This window comes from Elephas maximus, chromosome 22 (assembly GCF_024166365.1).
Source record: "Elephas maximus indicus isolate mEleMax1 chromosome 22, mEleMax1 primary haplotype, whole genome shotgun sequence".
In the NCBI taxonomy this organism is placed as follows: domain Eukaryota; kingdom Metazoa; phylum Chordata; class Mammalia; order Proboscidea; family Elephantidae; genus Elephas; species Elephas maximus.
Genome location: NC_064840.1, coordinates 59,083,030 through 59,105,363, shown reverse-complemented (window position 1 = coordinate 59,105,363; position 22,334 = coordinate 59,083,030). Strand labels below are relative to the sequence as shown.

The window sequence follows — 22,334 nt, the reverse complement described above, 5'->3', positions numbered from 1 at the left end:
AAATTAGTCTTACCAACTCAGGTGTCAGAGGACAGGGTTTAGGGATGGTAGGACAGTACAGACTTAGGATCAAAATCCTAGAAGCAAGAGAACTGCAGAAGGTATGAGACCAAAAACCTAAGTATGATCTAAGAGCTCAATCTTCAGACCTCTTCTCTACTTTTATTTACACTGTATTTCTCTCAGTATCATCAGAACTCAGTGCTGATTCTTCCCACACAATTGAAATTGGTAGAAAGATCAGTAGGGAAAATAAAACCCTTATTTACTACTCTACAAGGAAGAATGTGATCAGCGTCTGTAAACTAAAGTCTTAGGAATCTTCAGAGGAGTTGAAATCAGAGACCTTCCGAATTCCAAAAGAAGGCTCTAGGGGTAGGATTTAAAGTACAGCCAGCTCACCCAGTCCATTTGTTTCAGTCAACATCCCATCTTATCCCAGGACAATAAGATAGCCTTGTTCAGCAACTGAGATGTGGAAACAACTCATACGTTGATGTCTAAACAGATTAGTTCATTTTCTTTTCCTGTAAAGTATCACCTGTACTCATATTTCTGCACTTAACATTTATATACTGATATCCATAAAATCATCTTAACAGAGGTTAAAAATCCAGTGTAAGCACTGGGCATGTATTTAAGACTGTTCTTCCTGGAGAGAAGTGAATGCAGCCTCTCACCCCTGGGACCTCTCTCTCCCCTCACTCAGCTGCCTTCCAGAAAGGAGTCTCCTGTGAAACATGGTGGTACTTTCCTCCACCTATGATTGGGTCCCACCACTGTAAGCCATTGGGAGGAAAGCAAAAGCAAGCAGAAGTTTTTGGCCTGTCCCATGGGGAAGACCTCAAGGTCTAAGAAAGTGCCTTTTGCCTGGTCCCAGAAGGTGACCATCAATGTTTCAAAAACTGTCTTTCATGAGGTCTCAAAGAGCAAAAAATATCATCCCGTCTGTAAGACTTTTCTGTGGAGCTTAGGAAGCGGGTAGCTGGAACTCCTAGCAAGTTGAGCTTCTAGGATTAGATCTAGCTGAGAAGAAAATAGAATGTGACCAGGAATATCAAAGCTAATCACCATCAGTGCTACCAAAGCCTTCTCATTGGGTACAATATCCACCAAACACCCCATATACATTCCCACTCTACGCTTTTACCAATGCTATACCAGTAGTGTGCTAGAGCCAGTTCACACTGGTTCAAGAGAGCTGATCATTAAATGGTCAGAAATTTTGTGAGTCATCATTGAAAATTAAATTATATAAACTTACAATTAAATATATGATATTAAAGCAAAGATAATAAATGCTCAAAACACACCACTTCCTATTTATTTTACTGCATTGTATTCATATCTGTTCTTGTGTGATTTACTTCTACTTTTTTTTTATATGGGAAAAATGCTACATAATGGTGCAATTCTATACCTGATTCCTGGTTCACTGACTTCATGCTGATACCTTGTAATTGACCATGAAATTGGCCATGCTGGGAGTATTTACACCATGGAAATTGTCCATCGCTATAAACTGGAGGATCGTGGAGCAGGGAGAGGGTGCTAATTGTTAAACTTGGTTATCAACGCACCTGGCTATTCCTACCCCCCATGTTTTCCACGTCCTTTTATTATCAACATAGGGTCATTTCTTTGAGCCTCAGCTCAAGTTCTGCCTCCTCTCTGAAGCCTTCCCTGATCACTCCCCCCCGCCCCACCCAGTCTACTGTGATTCCCTGCAGTCAACTTCCATAGTATTGTCTGCCTGTAAGCCTCAAATGGACCTTCACTTAATATACCAGGGAATAGAATAAATCTTTTTACACGGCTACATACCTTTCTTCTCCTGTCTTCTAAGTAGTTTGTGAGCTATTTAAGGACTGATGAGTACGTAGTAGGTGTTCAGCAAATACTTGCTGATCGGCAATTTGCATATGAACCTTTCTAAAGAAGTTCCCAAGGAAATTTCAGCCCAAATTGGGGGAAAATGGATTATGACAAACTTAAACGCAAAAGCTCATTTTTGTAAGAATATTTAAATACTACAAATTTGACATGCACTTGTCCCAAAAGTTAAGTGCTATGGCTGCTAACCAAAGGGTCAGCAGTTCGAATCCACCAGGTGCTCCTTGGAAGCTCTCTGGGGCAGTTCTACTCTGTCCTATAGGGTCGCTATGAGTCTGAATCAACTCGACGGCACTGGGTTTGTCCCAAAATACATATAGAGTCACTCTATATGGTACTGAAGGAAGAAGTCCAAGTTGCACTGAAGGCATTGACAAAAAACAAGGCCCTAGGAGTTGATGGAGTATCAATTGAGGTGTTTCAACAAACAGATGCACCACTAGAGGTACTCACTTGTCTATGCCATGAAATTTGGAGGACAGCTGCCTGGCCAACCTACTGGAAGTGATCCATATTTGTACCTATTCCAAAGAAAGATGATCCAAAAGAATGCAGACATTATCAAACAATACCATTAATATCCACATACAAGTAAAACATTACTGAAGATCATTCAAAAACAGCTGCAGCACTATATCAATAGGAAACTGCCAGAAATTCAAGACGGATTCAAAAGAGGATGTAGAATGAGGGATACCATTGCCCACGTCAAGTGGATCTTCGCTGAAAGCAGAGAATACCTGAAAGATGTTTATCTATGTTTCATTGACTATGCAAAGGCATTTGACTGTGTGAATCATAACAATTTACAGGCAACATTGCAAAGAACGGGAAATTCAGAACACTTAATTGTACTCACAAGGAGCCTGTACATACACCAAGAGGGAGTCATTCAAACAGAACAAGGGGATACTGCATGGTTTAAAGTCAGGAAAGGTGTGTGTGAGGGTTGTATCCTTTGGCCATACTTGTTCAATCTGTATGCTGAGCAAATAATCTGAGAAGCTGGATTATATGAAGAAGAATGAGGCATCAGGATTGAAGGAAGACTCAATAACCTGCAGTTATGTAGATAATACAACTTTTCTTGCTGAAAGTGAAGAAGGCTTGAAGCAATTACTGATGAAGATCAAAAACCACAACCTTCAGTATCGATTTCATCTCAACATAAAGAAAACAAAAATCTTCACAACTGGACCAATAAGAAACATCATGAAAAATGGAGAGAATATTGAAGTTGTGAAGGATTTCATTTTGCTTGGATCTACAATCAACACCCATGGAAGCAGCAGTCAAGAAATCAAACATATTGCATTGGGCAAATCCACTGCAAAAGACCTCTTTAAAGTGTTGAAAAGCAAAGATGTCACCTTGAAGACTAAGGTGCACCTGACCCAAGCCATGGTATTTTCAATCACCTCATATGCATGGGAAAGCTAGATAAGGAATAAGGAGGACCAAAGAAGAATCGATGCTTTTGAATTTTGGTGTTGGCAAAGAATATTGAATATACCACGAACTGTTGGATTTCTTAGAAGCAAGAATGGCAAGACTTCACCTCACATACTTTGGACATGTTATCAGGAGGGATCAGTCTCTGGATGGCACGATGCGTGGTAACAGGTCAACAAAAAAGAGGGTTGAAACAGTAGCTGCAACAACGGGCTTGAGCATAACAATGATTTTTAGGATGGTGCAGGGCTGGGCAGTGTTTCCTTCTGTTGTGCATAGGGTCACTATGAGTTGGAACCAATTCAAATGCACCTAACAATAACAATGCTCACTCCCAACCAGTTCCATTGAGTTGCATTGAGTCAACTCTGACTCAGGCCAGTCCCATGTATATCACAGTAGAACTGTGCTCCATAGGGTTTTCAAAGGCTGATTTTTTGGAAGTAGATCATCAGGCCTTTCTTTCAAGGTGCCTCCAGGTGAACTTGAACCTCTAACCTTTTGGTTAGCAGCTGAACACATTAACAATTTGTACCACCCAGAGATTCCACTGACCGTTCCAATGAGTAGCAAATTAGGTTGTGTTTTGTTTTTTTCTTTCCAAAGTGTTTCTTGATTCAGCTTCATGAAAATAAACTCGAAGTTGATTTCTAAAAGATGGAAGGAAGGGAAGACTTTAGGAAAGAGTCCCACTTCCAGTCTCTTACCCCACCCCCTCCCCAGCCAAGAAGCTTCCAAGAGGTGCTGTGACTCCTGGGCTGGAGCATTCTCCTCAGGGGGCGGGCTGGGGTCAGTGCACAGGCTGACCCAGCAAACTGACATCTTGCAGGGGAGCAGTTGGTGGGAGAGAAAGGCACAGAAGGAAAACTGGCTACATGAGGGGAAAATAACTGGGAAGAAAAGTGGCTCCAACCACAGTGACATTTGGCATTTGCAAAGGAAGCAGCCATGGACAGGAGATCACAGCTGGTTTGACTTACAAATAACAAATCCATTCCTGCCTTTTATCTGTAAACACAGACGAAGCTATCCACCGATGCAGGTTCAAATTACCCTAGTGTTCCAGAGCTCGGCATGGGGGCTTTGGGGGTGGGCTTCATAAAGTTACAGGATGGAGTGAGAGAGGAGGGGAAGGCTACTCTGCCATTCTCACTGGCTTCTACCCACAAACGCAGACAGAGGAGTGATGTATAAGGACGAGGGGTGGCGAATAAAGTATGAAGGCCCAGGTGGGAGGGGGGAAGGCTTAATCTGATCAAGAGATTGAGAAAGAGTACCAGGAGTAGGGAGCTTTCCTCTCCCAGAGCTTTTGGAGGAGAGAATCCTGGTGGGTTGCTCTGGCCCAGACAGGGTCTGCATTGTTCCATAAAGATGCTTGCTGCTGCCAAAAAAAAAAAAAAAAGAATTTTTTTGGCATTCTGTAAATTCACTTACTGCATTTGTGTGGCTGTTCTTTCTTTTTTTTTTTTGCAGGGGTACAGAAAGGGATGAGACTGGGCCTTATAGGCAAAATGACCCATTCTGGGTAGAAGAGATTCAGAGGGGTGAGGGCCACAAGAGGTTTGCCTTGTTGTCTAACAAGCAAACAGACGCCCCCACCTCCCTTCTAGAGAACAGACCCACATTTTCACCAAGTGCCACTCATAAGACGGCTGTGTTGAAGAGTGGACATGTTCAGAGACAAGTTTCAGAGGGAAGACCTCGGAAGAATCCCATTGACTTTTAGAAAATGGATCACTTCACTTGAAATTCACTTTGTGAAATCTTGGACTCCTGGCATGGAACATGGGAATTTTTCAATCTCCTGAAGGGAATAAGCAAATCTCCCACACAAGGTCAGTCCTTGTTGACTCCGGTACTTCCCCAGGCTGGAACAGACCTTCCTCGTTGTGTGCGTTCCTTTCCCAGGTCTCTGCAGGTTGTTATGTCCACCTCCCACCCACTCCCAAGGCCAAAGGGCTGCCCTTGCTAATGCCCTGAAAGCACTGAAACTCAGAGGGAGGCTGGACTGAATGGAGCCCAGGGATCCTCCCATGTTGTCTAGAGCACCATCTGGTTTGGAGGTTTATCACCCGCTGTTATCTCAGCGTTCCTCAGTGCAGCTTAAACCTATTAATTTCTTATCTTGTCATCACAGGCTAAATGAAAGCGTCCTCCACTACACTTCCTCCCTGTGGAACAAAAATGTTTTACCTCTTGCTCACCCCCATGTAGTTGGCTTCTATACATTTCCAAGAACTTCTTCTCTAGCTTCCTGTGAAGTACTGTGGGCTAAAGAGCGCCCAGGGAGTCTGCCTGGGAGATCCAAGGCCTTAAGAAAATGGAGACTAGATAGCATAGTTTTTTCAGTGTGTTGTATTTAAGGCTCATTGAATGAACCCCTCACCTCTAAAATGAGTCTCCTGGGGCCACCTTGATGCTGAAGAGTCCTCTATTCCATTCCTAACGTTTTAGGCCTGGAAGATTTTTTCCAACTTTAGGAGCCCACTTTTTAAACTGCAGAGAGGTTGTAAGGGCAGAAAGCAAACGTCTATAAAACTGGGACATCAACTGGGTGGGTGGCTGAAACTGGAGACTAGAAGAGAGAGACCAAAGGGAAGTTGCATTTTTGCTGGGAATGTTGCCATGCACTGATGCTCAAAATCTAGGAGACAAGCTGGTCAGGCCTGAGTCATCCATATCTCCTGCCTCCTTCCTCAGAGCTGTCTGGGAGTTGGGAAGAGGGAGCATAGTAGACCTTCCTGTGCTCAGAAAGAAAAGGAACCCTCTTCAGGGCTGCATTCAGCTCATCCAGATATCATGTCCTGTCCAGAAACCAAGAGAAGAGCGTATTTCTTCCAGTTTTTTTCTTTCCAGTCATGGGGACATGTTTTCTCTTTATCCCCTCAATCAACTTTCCCTTTGGTCTCATTGCCCAAACATAGGTTACATGGTTACATAAAGCTGCCATGGGTAGGTTAAGTGAAATTTTCATGATTGGCTACACCATACAGGATCGACCCCTGGAATGGGGACAGGGCAGATTCCACCCCAGCTCTTATCCACCTGACCCAGAGTTCTTCACAAGGCAGTCATACAATTACCCTTTTATCTTCATCACTCCATGAAAACTTCTCTTGCCAAGGTCCCCTGGGGCTCCCACAGTCCTAAGGTCTCATCCTTTTTCATCTACCAGCCAATTTTGACACAGTTGGCCACTCCCTTCATTTTGGAATCTTTTTTCACTTGGCTTCCAAGACACTACTTTATCTTGGTCTCTTTCTATCTCACTGGCCATTTCTTCTCAATTTCCTTTGCTGTATTCTCCTCATCCTTCTCATCTTTCCAACCTCTAAATGATGTGGAATCCTAGGGCCCAGACCTCAGACCTCTTTTTCCTTCATCTTCATTCACTCCTAAGGTGATCTCATCTGGTAGCATGGCTTTAAATACCATTTAATTGCTGTGACTCCAAAAAATGTATCTCCAATGTGGACCTCCCACCTTAATTCCAGACTTACAAACCCAACTCTTAGTCAACATGTCCCATTTGGACACCTAATAGATATCTCAATCTTAAATGGCCAAAACTCCAGCTTGACCTCAAAATACATTCAGAATTTGATCATGTAAGATTTTCCTACATTTCTATCACTTCCAACTTTGAGCATCCTTCCCCTGATCTATTGCAAAAGCCACAAAACTATCTCTCCTTTTATGCTTACCTTCTTCAGCCTATCTCCTACAAAGCTACTAGTGTGAGCCTTATAAAACCTAAGTCAGGATCATGTTTCTTTTTTCCTCAAAATCCTCCAAGGGCTTCTCATCTCACTGAGAATAAAAGTCAAAGTTGTTACCAATGGACTGTAAGACTCCACATAATAAAGAATGCTTGCAGGAAGTGAGGAAGGAGAGGACCTGAAGGAAATGAGGGAGCATGCCCCACAGATATCTGAGAAAAGAACATTCCAGGTAGAGGGAACAGCTAGTACAAGAGCTGTGAAGGGAGAACATGCTTGGCATGTTTCAGGAACTTCTCGGACCCTGCTCTTCTCTCTGACTTCACCACTTACTACTCACTCCCACACTCATTTGGCTCCAGCCACACTGGCCTCCTCAAACTCCCCATATGGATATGGAAGATGCCAGCAGATTATATCAAAAGAGCAGGAGTTCTGGCATAAGAGCCTGTGTAACTTTGCCCAAATCTCATGACATCTCTGAGCCTAATATATTTCCCTTGTATGTAAAGATAAGATGATCTCTATGTTTCCTCCAGTTCTGAGAGCTGAGAATTCTCCAAATCAATGATACAGGCTCAGATTGGTGCAATTGGTAGGCTTCTCTAGAGCTAGGAGACCTGCCCCAGATGTGTGCAATGGAAAAACCCTCGCCGTCATAAGGCACCTGAATGCCATAGGGAAGCTGCTTAAGCTGGATCAGTCCCTGGAAAGAAATCCAGTCCACATTTCCTTAACAAAACTATTCTTTAAATCCTGTGCATGCTCTCACTATGGTTTCCAGAGCTATCCCAAGTTGACATCTCTTAATGGGGATGGGCTGTCAATGTTATAAACTACTTACAAATGCAACCAGAAAATATAGCAAGTGAATCTACAGACACATGGGTTTGTTATGCAATGATATTTTCCAAAAACCAAATCCTCTGATTGGGGACTCAGTTCCGGATATCCTTTCGTTTAATGGACACCATCCTCCAGACATGCTGCTGATGGTTGTCTCATGTGTTCCAACGGCTTATAATGAGTTTGGGGGAGAGACGGGAGGTTAATCAATCACAGCATTTTGGAGATAGAAGAGAGATCCTCAAACCCACCCTTCCTTTTTTATGATCAAGGTGTCAAGGCTCACTCAGATTGCTAAGTTATTTGCCCAAGTACAGTGAAAATGAGCTGGAAACCTCCCAGTCTCCATTCCTGGGAATGTGCCTTAAGAACTTCATGCCTCAAGTGTAAGCTTCTTTCACATTTGGCCTACTTTACAATGCACCTTGCAAAGGGATCTTCTAATCTGTGTTTTTGCTCTGGAGCTGTTTCTTCTGCTCCACTAATGGGGAAACTGCCTGATTTCACATGGAGCCACCTTATGCCTTTTCAACCACAGAAGTTAAGTTTAAGGATTCTTTTCTTTTCTTATAGCTCTTCAAAGACAGAAAACAACAACCATTTCCAATCTGATCCAAGACCACAGGATTGTTTTTAATTCCATTCATCAGTATCTCATTCACCCCAAGAGACTATGGGATGTTTCCATATTTACATAATGTGCTTATAATTTTAAGCTCCATAGGGCTCTCTCTGACATGGTGGCAATTATGTTTCTCTGCAAGCTTCCAAGTTTACTGTAAAGGCCAACAGGGTTTCAGACACCCAGAAAACATACTTTTTATGTTTTTATAAACTCTATAAAATTGTAATTGGATCAAACTTTGCATTCAAAAGAACATTCTTCAGGAATATTTTATATGCACATAAAACATTGAGAAAATGTTAACATTATGATCTTAACTGTTTGCACATTGGAACCAGCTAAAAGCTAGGAAAATGCAATCCATCTGTTCTTGTCTTTGAAACTAGATTATTCTGAAAGCACAGCGCCTCAGGGGAGTTTGACACTGCCCTCTCCCAACTCCTGTTATCAGGTGGTGTGGGGGTTGTCTCACTGGTGGCGATGAAGGCAGCTGCTTTTCCACCTCTCTTTCCAGACTAAGGTCTGGCCAATCCAGGAGCCTTGGTTGTAATGGCAAATCTTCACCAGGCTGAGCAAAGAAAGGGATGGGTCTCCATCAACTCTCTGGCTCTGGCCTCAGGTACCTGAGGAGCTTCTGAGACATTCCACCTGTCCTGGCTTCCAGCACAGGCCTAATTCCCAAAAGGCATAGGAATGGGGAAATCCTGGTTTTGCTACAACCCTTAGAGCTTGTTAGTTCAAGACTATCCATTAGGTGTTTATGAGCCTTCATTATGGAGTGCCCACCCATACCCAGTGGAGTGCTAGCAGCCTAATTAGTTCAAGCTGAGTAGGGGGTAGCAGCAAAAGGGGGAAATGAGGGAACATTATGAGCAACAGCTGACATTTGCCTTCCCAGGGGGCCCTGCTGCTCCCCCACCCACTCAGCTCTCTTATTTTATCTGTTAGCACAGCAAATTAGACCTCTCATTATCACATTTACAAAGTGCTTGGCACACACAGGGAGAACAAAACCCGGAGAGGGAAAAAGCCAAGGATGTTGGGAGAGAGGTTGGTTTCCACCAAGGAACACCTCTTTCTCTCTAGAATAATAGAGCCCATTCTCCACATTCACACCCATGCCTGATGGCAGCTGCCTCACCAGGACCAGGCTAAAGGCAAAGAGAGAGATGGAGTCTCCAGTGGGGAGGATTAGATAGCATTGAGAAACTGCCCCAGAGAGCCCACTAAATCCCACTAACCCTTCCCTGAAGGAGATTGCACAGTCTGAGAAATTCTTGGACAGAATTTTTTTTTTTTTTTTAGTTTGCGTGTCTGTGTGTGTGTGTGTGGTAAATATATAGGTAACAAAACAGTTGCCATTTTTACAATCTTCAGTTGTACAGTTCAGTGACAGTAATTATGTCCATCATGTTGTTTACCCATCACTATTAACCCTTCCCAAATTTGTCTGTCATCCTTAACAGAAGGTCAATGTTCCCTAAGCATTGTGTCTTCTTTCTCTACTCCCACCAGCCCACCTGTCTTAGGCTGAGTTCTCTAGAGAAGCACAACCAGTGAAGTGTGTATATGTGTATATATATAAAAATAGAGAGAGAGAGAAATTTCTATCAAGGGAATGGCTCATGCAGTTGTAGAGGCTGGAAAATCCCAGGTTCATGGGTCAGGCGTCAGGCTGGAGGCTTCTCCTGACTCATGTACTACAGGGGCTGACAAACACAAGATCGGTAGGTTGCTGGCTCAAGTCTCAAGATCCAGAGGTCAGATGACAAGACAAATACAGAGCAGAGCAAAAGCCAGAAAGATTTCCCAGAAAGTCCATATATATTGGATGCAGGCCACACCCCCAAGAAAAATCCCTTTAGACTGATTGGCTGCTCATAGCAGATCTCATCATGGAGGCAATTATATCAGATCTTATCATGGAGGTGATTATATCATTACATAACTGCCAAACTACATCATAACTGCCAAACCACTGAAGAATTATGATCCAGCCAAGCTGACACACAACCTTAACCATCACACCACCCCTTTAATCTTTATACACTTGCCTGTTGTAGGTATTCCATGTAAATGGAATTATACAGTATTTCTTGGACAGGATTTTTGACTGCTGCTGTCTGTGGAACACAAAAATAGAAAGAAAACTTCTTCCATCACTGATAAAACCTAAAGCAGTAGTTCCGAATCTTCGACATTCATAAGAATCACCTGAGAAATCTGTTAAAAATGCAGAGTCATGGGCCCTACCCCAGATCTAGCAGAATCTCTAAGGGTGGTGTCTAGCTATCTGCATTTCAACAAACTGCATAGGTACTTCCTGAATGAACAGTGCTGTAGAACAAATTGTGTAACAAATATTTCATTCACCAAATAGTTTCTACTGAGTTCCCACTATGTAGAAGGTACAGAGGGCAAGAAGCTGTAGGGATATACAGCATGAGCATGAGTGCCTGAGATAGGATACCACATTGGAGAACAAAAGATGAAGTACTTTAGAGACCAGTGTGTCAGAGAGTCATGGAGCTTAGTGGAGGAGTTAGTCAAGAACATACTACAGTAGTCTCGCCTTATCTGTGAGGGATATGGTCCACGACCCCCCTGGATGCCTGAGACCATGGATAGTGCCAAACCCTAAATATACTATGTTTTGTCCTATAAACACACATACCTATGATAAAGTTTAATTTATAAATTAGGCACAGTAAGAGATTAACAACAATAACTAAAAATAAAATAGAACAACTATAACAATATAGTATAATAAAAATTTTGTGAATGTGGTCCTTCCTGGGATGGTGTGAGATTTCAGCACACTATTCATTTAACATTTTTGGACCATGGTTGACCATGGGTAACTGAAACCACATAAATTGAAACCGTGGATAAGGGGGGACTACTGTATGCACTCGGGGGCAGATTATCCAATATGCAAGATAAACATGGTGCTTACCTTGTTCACCAGATCATCTATAGATTACCTTGCTTACTGGGTCATCTGCCCCTCTCAGGGGTAATAAATTTAAAAAGAGGCTTCGATTCCGTAGGAAGGTACTGTGGGGTTGGGAGAGAGATATATTCCAGCTATACTTCTGGTGTGGTGAAAAAATGTGAAATTGTTTTCCACAGATGATCTAGTGATCAAGGTAAGCACCACACTTACCTTGCCTATTGGATAATCCACCCCTGTATACACTAGACCAAGTGCCACACCAGGGCAAGGCAGGGTGAGTAGAAACATGGGAAGGGCCCCTAACCCCATCATAGGGGACAGGGAAGACTTCCCAGAAAATATAACATCGAAACAAAGAACTGAAGAAAGAGGAGATATTAGTGAAGCAAAAGGAGTCTAGAGGGAAGAGAATATAGGCAGAAGATATAAGTTGTGCATAGCTCCAGATGTAAGAGACAGGTCAGGGAATTTGTTTTGTTTTGTTTTTTTTTAATGGTTCAGAGTTGTGGAACCATAACATGTGAAGGTAGGGGTTATAAGAAATGGGGCTGGACATGTTTGTAAATAACTACTCTGGTTTGGATTTCATCCTAATGGAAGGTGGGAAGTCACTGAAATACAGAAAGATCATTCTGGCTATGATGTAGAAAATGAGTTTGAGAAGAGCAAAACTGTAGATCGAGAGCCCAGTTAGGATGTTGCTGCTTTAAGTTCTCTCCTTAGATTACAGTAGGATCTATACCTAAAGGCCCTGTCACATTGCTGATCTTCTTGAGGCTGTGGCTGGTGTTCATGAGGTAACAGCTCATTGGTTCATTGAGCGTATCATCCACTGGATGGCTTGCCAACTGGCGTGAGCTCCCTCTGCTGGTCTGGAGCTTCACGCACCACACAACTTGAAAGAAGTGGGAAAAAGACTGGAGAGGAGAGGGGAAGGGAGAGGACAGAGGCAAGGAAAGAAAAGGGAAAAGAACAGAAGGGAAGGGAAGGCAAGACAAGGGAAAGGAAGGGAAGAGAAAGCACGTTCTCTCCTCTTCCATGGTGGAGGGATCTTTGATGAAGAGTAAGTAATGATAGTCCTATGCACACCAGGAATAAATATTCCACTTCTCAGGTGTGCAGTTTGCCTCTGATAAGTTTCCAGAGAAAACTGCTCCACAGGAAGATTTTCAGACCTGCTGTTTGTTGATTGACTTATCTATGAGCCAGGTTGATAGGATCTCAAGCTGCCTCTACCACTCCATTCCTTGAATGCTCAGACTCCCCTAGTATCATCTCCTTGTTGGCTTAATATGTGACATTTCTTCCTTGAGTCTCCTACTCTAGTGCTATGGGCAATCTAACCATTATTAGCATTAAGAAACAAAAAGGCATTGAGGAGACTGAATTCCATGTCAACGTGAGGTGGAGGCCTATAAGGCATTAAATCTTTGTAAGCCTCAGTGTCTTTATTCAAGAAACGGAGAAATAAACCTATTTCTCTGGCTTGTGAGGAGCAAACAGATCATGGATGTGGACACACACTGTGGATGATATACAAGTAATTGCTATTAACCAAACTCCTATGTCTTACAAAGAAAATGAGAGTCTCCAAATTACAGGAGCATTTACTGCAAAATGAAACACACTGAGAGGATGCAGAAGCATTAAAATGATGATAGTAAATGGCACTTTCTAGATCTGAACAGAATTTTTCAGTATATCCCATCAGTGAAAAAATAGACTGGCACACTGGTAAGGACATGGACTTTGAGGTCACACAGATATGGATCTAAATTATTGTTCTATTAGTTACTTGTTTTATGGCCTTGGGTAAGTTTGACAATTGCTCTAAACCCAAATTTCTTTCTCTGTAACATGATTAGAATAATGCCTATTTCATAGGCTTGTAAACAGGGCTGGGACTAGGGTAAAGTAGATGAGGCACTTGCCTCAGACAAAAAAATTTAAAAGGATGCCAAAAACTCAGTAATAAAGGTAAACAATGTTTCAATCCAATATTTTTCAAAATCAATATTAATGCAGAAATGATCCATGATGAACAAAACACCAAAATATTAAAGGCAGGGTCAGTATTATTGATTTTTCTTTTTGCCTTAGGTTCCAGTATGGCTCCACACAGCACTGGATGTCATGGGTTGTAATAAATTAAATGAGATAATACATGTAAACACCTAGAATAGGGCATGACCCATAGTAAGGCCTCCAAGAATTTTTTGATGAAGGAATGAAAGATCACTTAATTTCTCTGGGCCTCAGAGTTGTAAGAATAAGTGTTGATGAACATAAAGTTCATATTACATGGTGGGCAATATTAAATTGTAGCAACTTTTTGTTTTGCTTTATGTTGTTGCTGTTAAGTGCCATCAAGTTGGTTCCAACTCAAAACATCCCTAGGTACAACACTGCCCACTCATGTGCCATCCTCACAATTGTTGCCATGTTTGAGACCATTTTGCAACCACTGTGTCAGTTCATCTTGTCGAGGGTCTTTCTCTTTTCTACTGTTCCTTTGCTTTACCAAGCACGATGTCCTTCTCCAGGGACTGGTCCCTCCTGATGACATGTCCAAAGTATGTGAGATGAAGTCTCCCATCCTCACTTCTAAGGAGATTTCTGGCTGCACTTCTTCGAAACAGATCTCTTCATTCCTCTGCCAGTCCATGGTATATTCAATACTCCTCACGAACACCATAATTCAAAGGCATCAATTCTTTGGTCTTCCTTATTCATTGTTCAGCTTTCACATGGATATGAGGCAATTGAAAATACCATGGCTTATGTCAGGCACATCTTAGTCCTCAAAGTGACATCTTTTCTTCTTAACACTTTGAAGAGGTCTTTTGCAGCAGATTCATCCAATGCCATACATTACTGTTTCCATGGGTGTTGGTTGTGGATCCAAGTTTACACAGTGTTCTATTTGTAAAACATGTCCACATGCATCCTCTCTTTCCATTTTCATAAGGAGGAAGCTGAACAGGTTATCACTGTTTACACTTTACAGATAAGGAAACTGAGCAGGTTAAGTGAACACCAATAATAAGCTAGAACCCAGATCCTCTTACTCCTGGTGGCATGCTCTTTCCAGCACACCCCACTTTGCCTATATAAAATTTTGCAGGATCATAAAATTGTGGCTCTGATTGACAAGACTGAAGATTCTGAGTCTCACATGTGTCAGTGCCCTATCGGCGACCACACTCCCATTCACTGCGCCATTGCTCAGAGTTTGGAGAGTTTAAAACTGCTTGACAGGCAATTCCAAAGCAATGGGTGGTGATGGTGATACTCATGAAGAAGAGCCCGTCTTTCCCCATAGTCCCACTTGGTAAGCATCAGGGCATCCTGCCAGAGCCTGGAAAAAGGTATGGAGAATGTGAGGTTTAGGATGAGGTTCAGTTAGCCTTTCTGGAATGGGACAAGAGCTGGTAACCTAAAACAAAAAGGAGACTCCTGAAGAGAGAGGACTGTCACCTTATGAGAAGATGCTGTGACTTTCAGACCCTGGTGGAAAGCTGACATTATGATAGGATCGTTGGTAATACCAGCTAGTTCACTGTGGGATCATAGAGTTTGACTTTACTTTGATTCATCTATTACAAAACACAGTGGGATTTTTTTTCTCTCTTATCAAAGTATGTGCACATAAGTAATAAAGCAAATAGTATAGAAAAGCATACATTGAAAAGCCACACTGTCTTTTTCCAACCCAAACTACCCATGGCTATACTTACTGGAGGCAACCTCTTCTTTAAGTTTCTAGGTTTTTCTTCTGATGGTTACCTTGTAAAGCTAGAGAATATACTTGTACCATGTTATGGATTGAGTTGTATCCCCCCAAAATATGTGTTGTAATTCCTAACCTTTACGCCTGTGATTATAATCCCATTTGGGAATGGATTGTCTTTGTTATGATCATAAGGCAAGATTAGTATAGGATATATTTTGAGTCAATCTCTATTGAGATATAAAAGATATTGAACAAGCAAGCCAGAGAAGCAGAGATGGGGGAAGAGAGATGCCAAGCCACATGAAGACTGCCCAGGAGCAGATGCTCAAAGAGACAAGGACCTTCCTCCAGAGCTGATACAGAAAGAAAGCCTTCCCCTCGAGATGGCACCCTGAATTCGGACTTCTAGCCTCCCAAGGTATGAGAAAATTAATTTCTGTTTGTTAAAGTCACCCATTTGTGATATTTCTGTTATAGCACCACTAGATATCTTAGAAATATCACTATGCCTTCATATATCAACTGTAAAAATATTTATTGACTACCTGATATGATAAAAAGAAAAGATGTCACTTTGATGATTAAGGTGCACCTGACCCAAGCCATGGTCTTTTCAATTGCCTCATATGCATGGGAAAGCTGGACCATGAAAAAGGAAGACAGAAGAATTGATGCATTCAAACTGTGATATTGGCAAAGAATACTGAATGTACTGTGGACTACCAGAAGAATGAGCAAATCAGTCCAAAAAAATACAACCAGAATGCTCCTTGAAGGTAGCACTTTACTTTGGACATTTCATCAGGAAAGACCAATCACTAGAAAAGAACATCATGTTTGGTAAAGTAAAGGGTCAGTGAAAATGAGGGAAACTTCCAATGAGATGGATTGACACAATGGACTCAAACATATCAAAGATCATGAATATGACACAGGACCAGGCAATGTTTCATTCTGTTACACATAAGGTCACCATGGGTTGGAACCAATTGAGGGCAACTAACAACAACTGATACGAATCATACGAATGACGCTTTAGCTCATTTACCCTCATACTTTCCTTATTACCTACTCCCAATGTTTCATATATATATATGTATTATTATGCTTTAGGTGAAAGTTTGCAGAGCAAATCAGTTTCTCATTAAACAATACACAAGTTGTTTTTTTGCATTGGTTGTCAACTCTGCAATGTGTCAACCTCTCCCCTTCTCCACCCTGGGTTTCCCATTTCCTTTGGTCCAGTGTTCCTGTCCCTTCCTGCCCTCTCCTCTTTACTTTTGGGCTGGTGTTCTTATTTAGAGTCATATACATGGCTGAACTACAAATCACGTTCCCTGCATGTATTATTGTTTGTTTTATAGGTCTGTCTAACATTTGATTGAAGGATGAGCCTCAGGAGTGACTTCAGTACTGAGTTAAAAGAGTGTCCAGAGGCCCCCCTCGCGGTTTCTCCAGTCTTGGTCAGAATGGTAAATTTGGTCTTTTTTTGTGAGTCTGAATTTTGGTCTACATTTTTCTCCCCCTCTGTCTGGAACCCTCTATTGTGATCCCTGTCAGAGCAGTCAGTGGTGGTAGCCGGACACCGTCTAGTTATTCTGGACTCAGTCCAGCGGAGGCTGTGGTAGTTGTGGTCTATTAGTCCTTTGGACTAATCTTTCCCTTGTGTCTTTGGTTTTCTTCATTCTCCTTTGCTCTAGACAGGGTGGGTCTTATATTATTTTTTTAATTCCTTGTTTCCTTTATCTATTTCTTTTTCTGCATCTTTCTATAGCATCTCTTGACTTGATACTTTGTAAGATGAGGAAGTTTGCATCCCATAATTCTCCTTTTCTCCTTTAGTCAATTAATTTGGACTTGGCTTTGACAAAGTTGCTCCCTCTGCCCAGCAACCACAACCATATCTTCCATGCTTTGCTAATGCTAACAGTTTGAAAACCAACAAATAGCATTTACATTAGTATTACTACATATTTATTGTTCAGTTCTGGGATGAGTAATACACTAACCACTTGCCATCAAATCAATTCCAACTCATGGCAACCCCATATGTTTCAGGGTAGAACTGTGCTCCACAGGGTTTTCAATGGCTGTGCTCTTTAGGAAGTAGATCAGCAGGCCTTTATTCTGAAACACCTCTGGGTGCAACTGAACTGCCTATCTCAGGGTAGTAGCTGAGCTGTTAACCCTTTTCTCCACTCAGGGACCTGAAGAGAAATATAAAAATGGAGAAGATAAAGTCCCTTTTCTCAAGGTGATCATAATCTGGTGATGAAAACAGAGACTTTCTGTTACAAGACCCTGTTAAAAATTTGCAATGTCTATTTAAGGCACCCAGGAAGCTGTTTTGATTTTTAGCTAAATTTGTTGAGCTTCCCTAGAGCATGTCAGAATTTAGAATCATATCCATATGAACAGTAAACATTTATTGAGTGCCTATTATGATTCTGGCCCTGTCCTAGGTGCTGGGACTGCAGAATCTACAGATAGAAAAGCAAAACACAAAATCATGGTCCCTCCTCCTATTTAGTGTGAGAGACAGATATAAACAAAATAATTACACAAACAAATACACAGTACATAGACATTTTAAATAAAGTTACAAACTGTGTTAAAGGTCATGAAGGAAAGGAACAAGGCCCTGAATGGGAACTTCATATAATGGGCGGATAAATTTTCCATCATTGTCTACGCTCTGGGGATTACTTATTACGGGGATTGTCCATTCCTTGAAAGTTTGAAAGAACTAATCCTTCAGAAGCATTGAAACAATTTATACTTCCAGCAGCCCTTTCCCAATGCTTTCACAACACTTATTGCTACAGTAATGAAGATATATAGATTTTTTGTGTAATAATCTTGCGATGAATTTTATGTATTAAATCCAGTAGGTTCCCCCGCCAAATTCCTTGGATTTTCTTACTACATAATCTTATTAGTAGCAAGAAGAGATGGTTTTATCTATTCTTTTCCAATGCTTATGTCAGTTACTTAATTTTCTTGCCTTATTACATTTGCTAATACCTACAAAGATAATGTTAAATAATAATGGTGACTTAGGCATCCCTCTCTCTAGTTTTTATTGTAATTGAAATTATCTTAGTGTCTTTCACCTTAGGATAATATTTGCTGCTGGTTTTTAGTAAATAGCCTTTATACTCAAGAGTTTTCTTCTATTTGTTTTATTTGTTGGAACCGACTCAATGGCACTGGGTTTGGTTTTTTGTTTTGTTTTGTTTTGGTATTTGTTTTCATTAGGAAGAACTGATTAATCCAATACCTTTTAGACATTTACTATTATGATCATATGGTTTTTCTCTTTTAACTTATTGATGGATTTGATTTCTATTTATACTTCTTTGGGGTTATTTTGTATTTCAGTAATTCTCCTTTTGTTTTTTTCTAGATAGGCATTTCTTTTTTAAATTTCTTCTTTGACGTTGGTGTTACCTAGGACTGTGTTTCTAATTTCCAAATAGTTAAGTCAGTCCCCTTTTTTATTGTTTATTTCTAATTTTATTGGCTCATGACTAAAGAATGTGTGCTATAATTGCTCTACTTTTTTATTTCAATCAATTTTTATGAAGCTTCTATGCAAATATAAAAAATAATGTATGTTCTCTATCTGTGGGACTCAAGGTCATACATTGATTGCATCAAGGTTATTGATTTTATTATTTACCTCCATGTTCTAACTTTTACAATTTACTACATAGATCCAAATTGATGAGAGACAAATCTGAAAGCCCTGGAGGCTCATTTCCTTCTCCCTTTTAGCAGCTTAGTAGAGAACTAGCTCAACTGGACTGAGCCAATCTGCTGAAAGACAGGCATTTGGCTGCAGTCAACATTCTTAGCACACAAGGCTATTCCGACAGCCCTCCATACGCAGACCCCTAACAATGATCTTGGACCCAGAAGATCCCTAGATACATCTCTAGTTACTTGGTGAAACCAGGTGTTCCCTAGCCTCTCTTAGGCTAGCCCATAAATCTGTAATGTGGTGTGGGGGGTGGGACTTGTTCTCCCTTAGAGTGTTCTCAGTAGCACATCTAGTCTGCTGGCCATAGTGCACCCAGAGTATCTGGACCCAGCCTATTCTTTGAGAAAATGCTACTTTTCTGCATATGTTTTTCCTCTATGTTTTATCTGAAGCAAGTGGAACTAGTGGTACGTGCCCATGACTCCTTGCATGGCTCAAATCTAAAGAGGGGTAGTCAAATTTCCCATTAAAATTTTATTTTTGTCAAGTTCTCCTTTTATTTTGCTTTGGATTTATTACTCTGTTATGCAGTTTGGTACACTTATAACTGTCCTTTTTCACCAGTTGTGTATTTTATCATTAGAGAGCATCTCCCTTTATTCTATTTGGAGTTTATAACCTTAAGTTCCACTTTATTTGATACTAATATTACTGCTCCTCTATGTTTTTGGTTTGCATTTGCCTATACCTTTTTTTTAATCTTCTTTGTTGTTTTCTTTTAGGTGAGTTTATTCTAAATAGCGTATATTTGAGTTTTTTCTTCTAACGTGATGAATAATGTCTTTTAACAGGTGTTTCCAAGTTCTTCACATCGGATGTGATGACTCATGCATCTTATTTTGTCCCATATTAAAACCAAAAAAACCAAACCCATTGCCATCGAGTCAATTCCAACTCATAGCAACCTTATAGGACTGAGTAGAACTGCCCCATAGGATTTCCAAGGAGCAGCTGGTGGATTTGAACTGCCCATTTTTAGGTTAGCAGTTGAGCTCTGAACCACTGCGCCACCAGCCTTCTTATTCCATACTACTCAAAATTTATTACTTACTTTAGACTAGTTTTCTTTTTAATTATTTTTTCTTTTTTCACAGGTTTGATAAGTTGCCATTCTGTTTTCTTTACTTTTGTTTGTTTAACCTTGTTCGGAAGCTCTGCTGTATATTTCCATTCCACTACTGATAACTGTCTCTTTCTCTGCACTTTTAATCACATTAAAACTTTAGTGTTATTTACAAACAAGATTCCTACTATTTCCCTATTTAGATGTAATATTCCTTCACTATAACACTCTAATTCCTCCCCCTCTGTCTTCCCCCCTTCTTTCCCCTCCTCCTTATGACTTTTTGAAAAGCTTTTAAATCCTTTCCCTTTTTTAACTCACCCACAAATTCTGGGTTTAGCTGAAATCACTCAGAACGTATTTAGAATTCCTTCTGTTGCAAAATTCCTTATTTATCTCTCATAATACACATTCCCAGAATATCTACCCCATGCACTAAACACATAAATTGCTTATCACTACTCCCACTTTTCTGTATCTTTTTATATTTGAAGTATCTGCTCTGGTTTATCATTTGGTTAGAGGCTTTCACAAGTATTTTTTATTTTCCTCAGACAAGGTACATGAGTAATATACTCTCAGTTCTTGAGTATTCTTGAATATCTTTTGTTGTAGTCTCTATCCCTCTTCCTGCCTTCTCTCTCCCTCCGCCTCTCACCTATGTATGCTATTCCACTATCTTCTAACTTTGAGGGTTACGGAAAGGAAGTCTGATGTCAGTCTTATTTTTTGCACTGTGAATAGCTTCGCTTTTTCTGCCTTTAAATTTTTGAAGGCTATCTTTTTTTCTAATAGTTTAGGAATTGTATCAGGTTATGCATAGGTGTACTTTTTCTCAACAGTCCAACCTAGAATTATGTAAGCCCTTCTTTTTTATACTATAGGCTTAGATTCTTCCCTAACCCAGGGAAATATTACTTGCTTAGTTAGTGTTTCTCCTCTTTCTGTTCCATTTTCCCCTTCTAGAATACCTACAATTTGAAATTTCGTTCTCCTGGGTCTGTCCTCCAAGTCTCTTATGTTTTTCCTTCTTGAGTCCATCTATTTATTTTTTTGTCCAGACTTTGAGATATTTCTTGCATTTAGTCTTCCAGACTGTCTTAGGCTGCATTCTCTAGAGAAGCAAAAGCTGTAAAGCATATAAATATATATATATATACATATAGAGAGATTTTTTATATTTCAAGGAAATGGCTCATGCGGTTGTAGAGGTTAGAATGTCCTGAGTCCGTGGATTAGGATAGAGGCTTCTCTTGATTCACGTAGCTGCAGGGGCTGATGAGCCCAAGATTGGCAGGTCAGAGAGCAGGGCTCTTTTTTTTTTTTTTAAATAATTTTTATTATGCTTTAAGTGAAAGTTTACAAATCAAGTCAGTCTGTCACATATAAGCTTATATACACCTTACTCCATACTCCCACTTACTCTCCCCCTAATGAATCAGCCCTTCCAGTCTCTCCTTTCATGACAATTTTGCCAGTTTCTAACCCTCTCTACCCTCCTATCTCCCCTCCAGACAGGAGATGCCAACACAGTCTCAGGTGTCCACCTGATACAAGTAGCTCACTCTTCGTCAGCATCTCTCTCCTACCCATTGTCCAGTCCCTTGCATGGCTGATGAGTTGTCTTCGGGAATGTTTCCTGTCCTGGGCCAACAGAAGGTTTGGGGACCATGACCGCCGGGATTCCTCTAGTCTCAGTCAGACCATTAAGTCTGGTCTTTTTATGAGAATTTGGGGTCTGCATCCCACTGATCTCCTGCTCCCTCAGGGGTTCTCTGTTGTGCTTCCCATCAGGTCAGTCATCATTTGTGGCCGGGCACCATCTAGTTCTTCTGGTCTCAGGATGATGTAAGTCTCTGGTTCATGTGGCCCTTTCTGTCTCTTGGGCTCATAGTTATCGTGTGACCTTGGTGTTCTTCATTCTCCTTTGATCCAGGTGGGTTGAGACCAATTAATGCATCTTAGACGGCCGCTGGTTAGCATTTAAGACCCCAGACGCCACATTTCAAAGTGGGATGCAGAATGTTTTCATAATAGAATTATTTTGCCAATTGACTTAGAAGCTCCCTTAAGCCATAGTCCCCAACCCCCTGCCCTTGCTCCACTGACCAGAGAGCAGGGCTCTTGTTCACCAGCTGTGAAAATTGACAAATCCCAAGATCAGCAGGCAAAACTGCCAGGCTTCTTCTGATTCATGTATCTGCAGGGGCTGGCAAACCCAAGATCAGCAGGTTGGAGAGCAGGGCTCTTGCTCACAGGCTATGAAGATTGATGAATCCCAGAT

At 41.1% G+C, this 22,334-nt stretch overlaps 1 long non-coding RNA gene across 1 annotated transcript in view; it reads right to left on the bottom strand.

The window, feature by feature from the left end:
- LOC126065746 (uncharacterized) overlaps positions 1-22,334 on the bottom strand; it is a 152,045-nt gene that overhangs the window by 45,004 nt on the left and 84,707 nt on the right. Inside the window, exons 3-4 of the long non-coding RNA XR_007514921.1 lie at positions 4,623-4,726; positions 3,901-3,995 (exon numbers count right to left, since the gene is read on the bottom strand). This is a non-coding gene — a long non-coding RNA (uncharacterized LOC126065746). The remainder of the gene's footprint in view (positions 1-3,900; positions 3,996-4,622; positions 4,727-22,334) is intronic.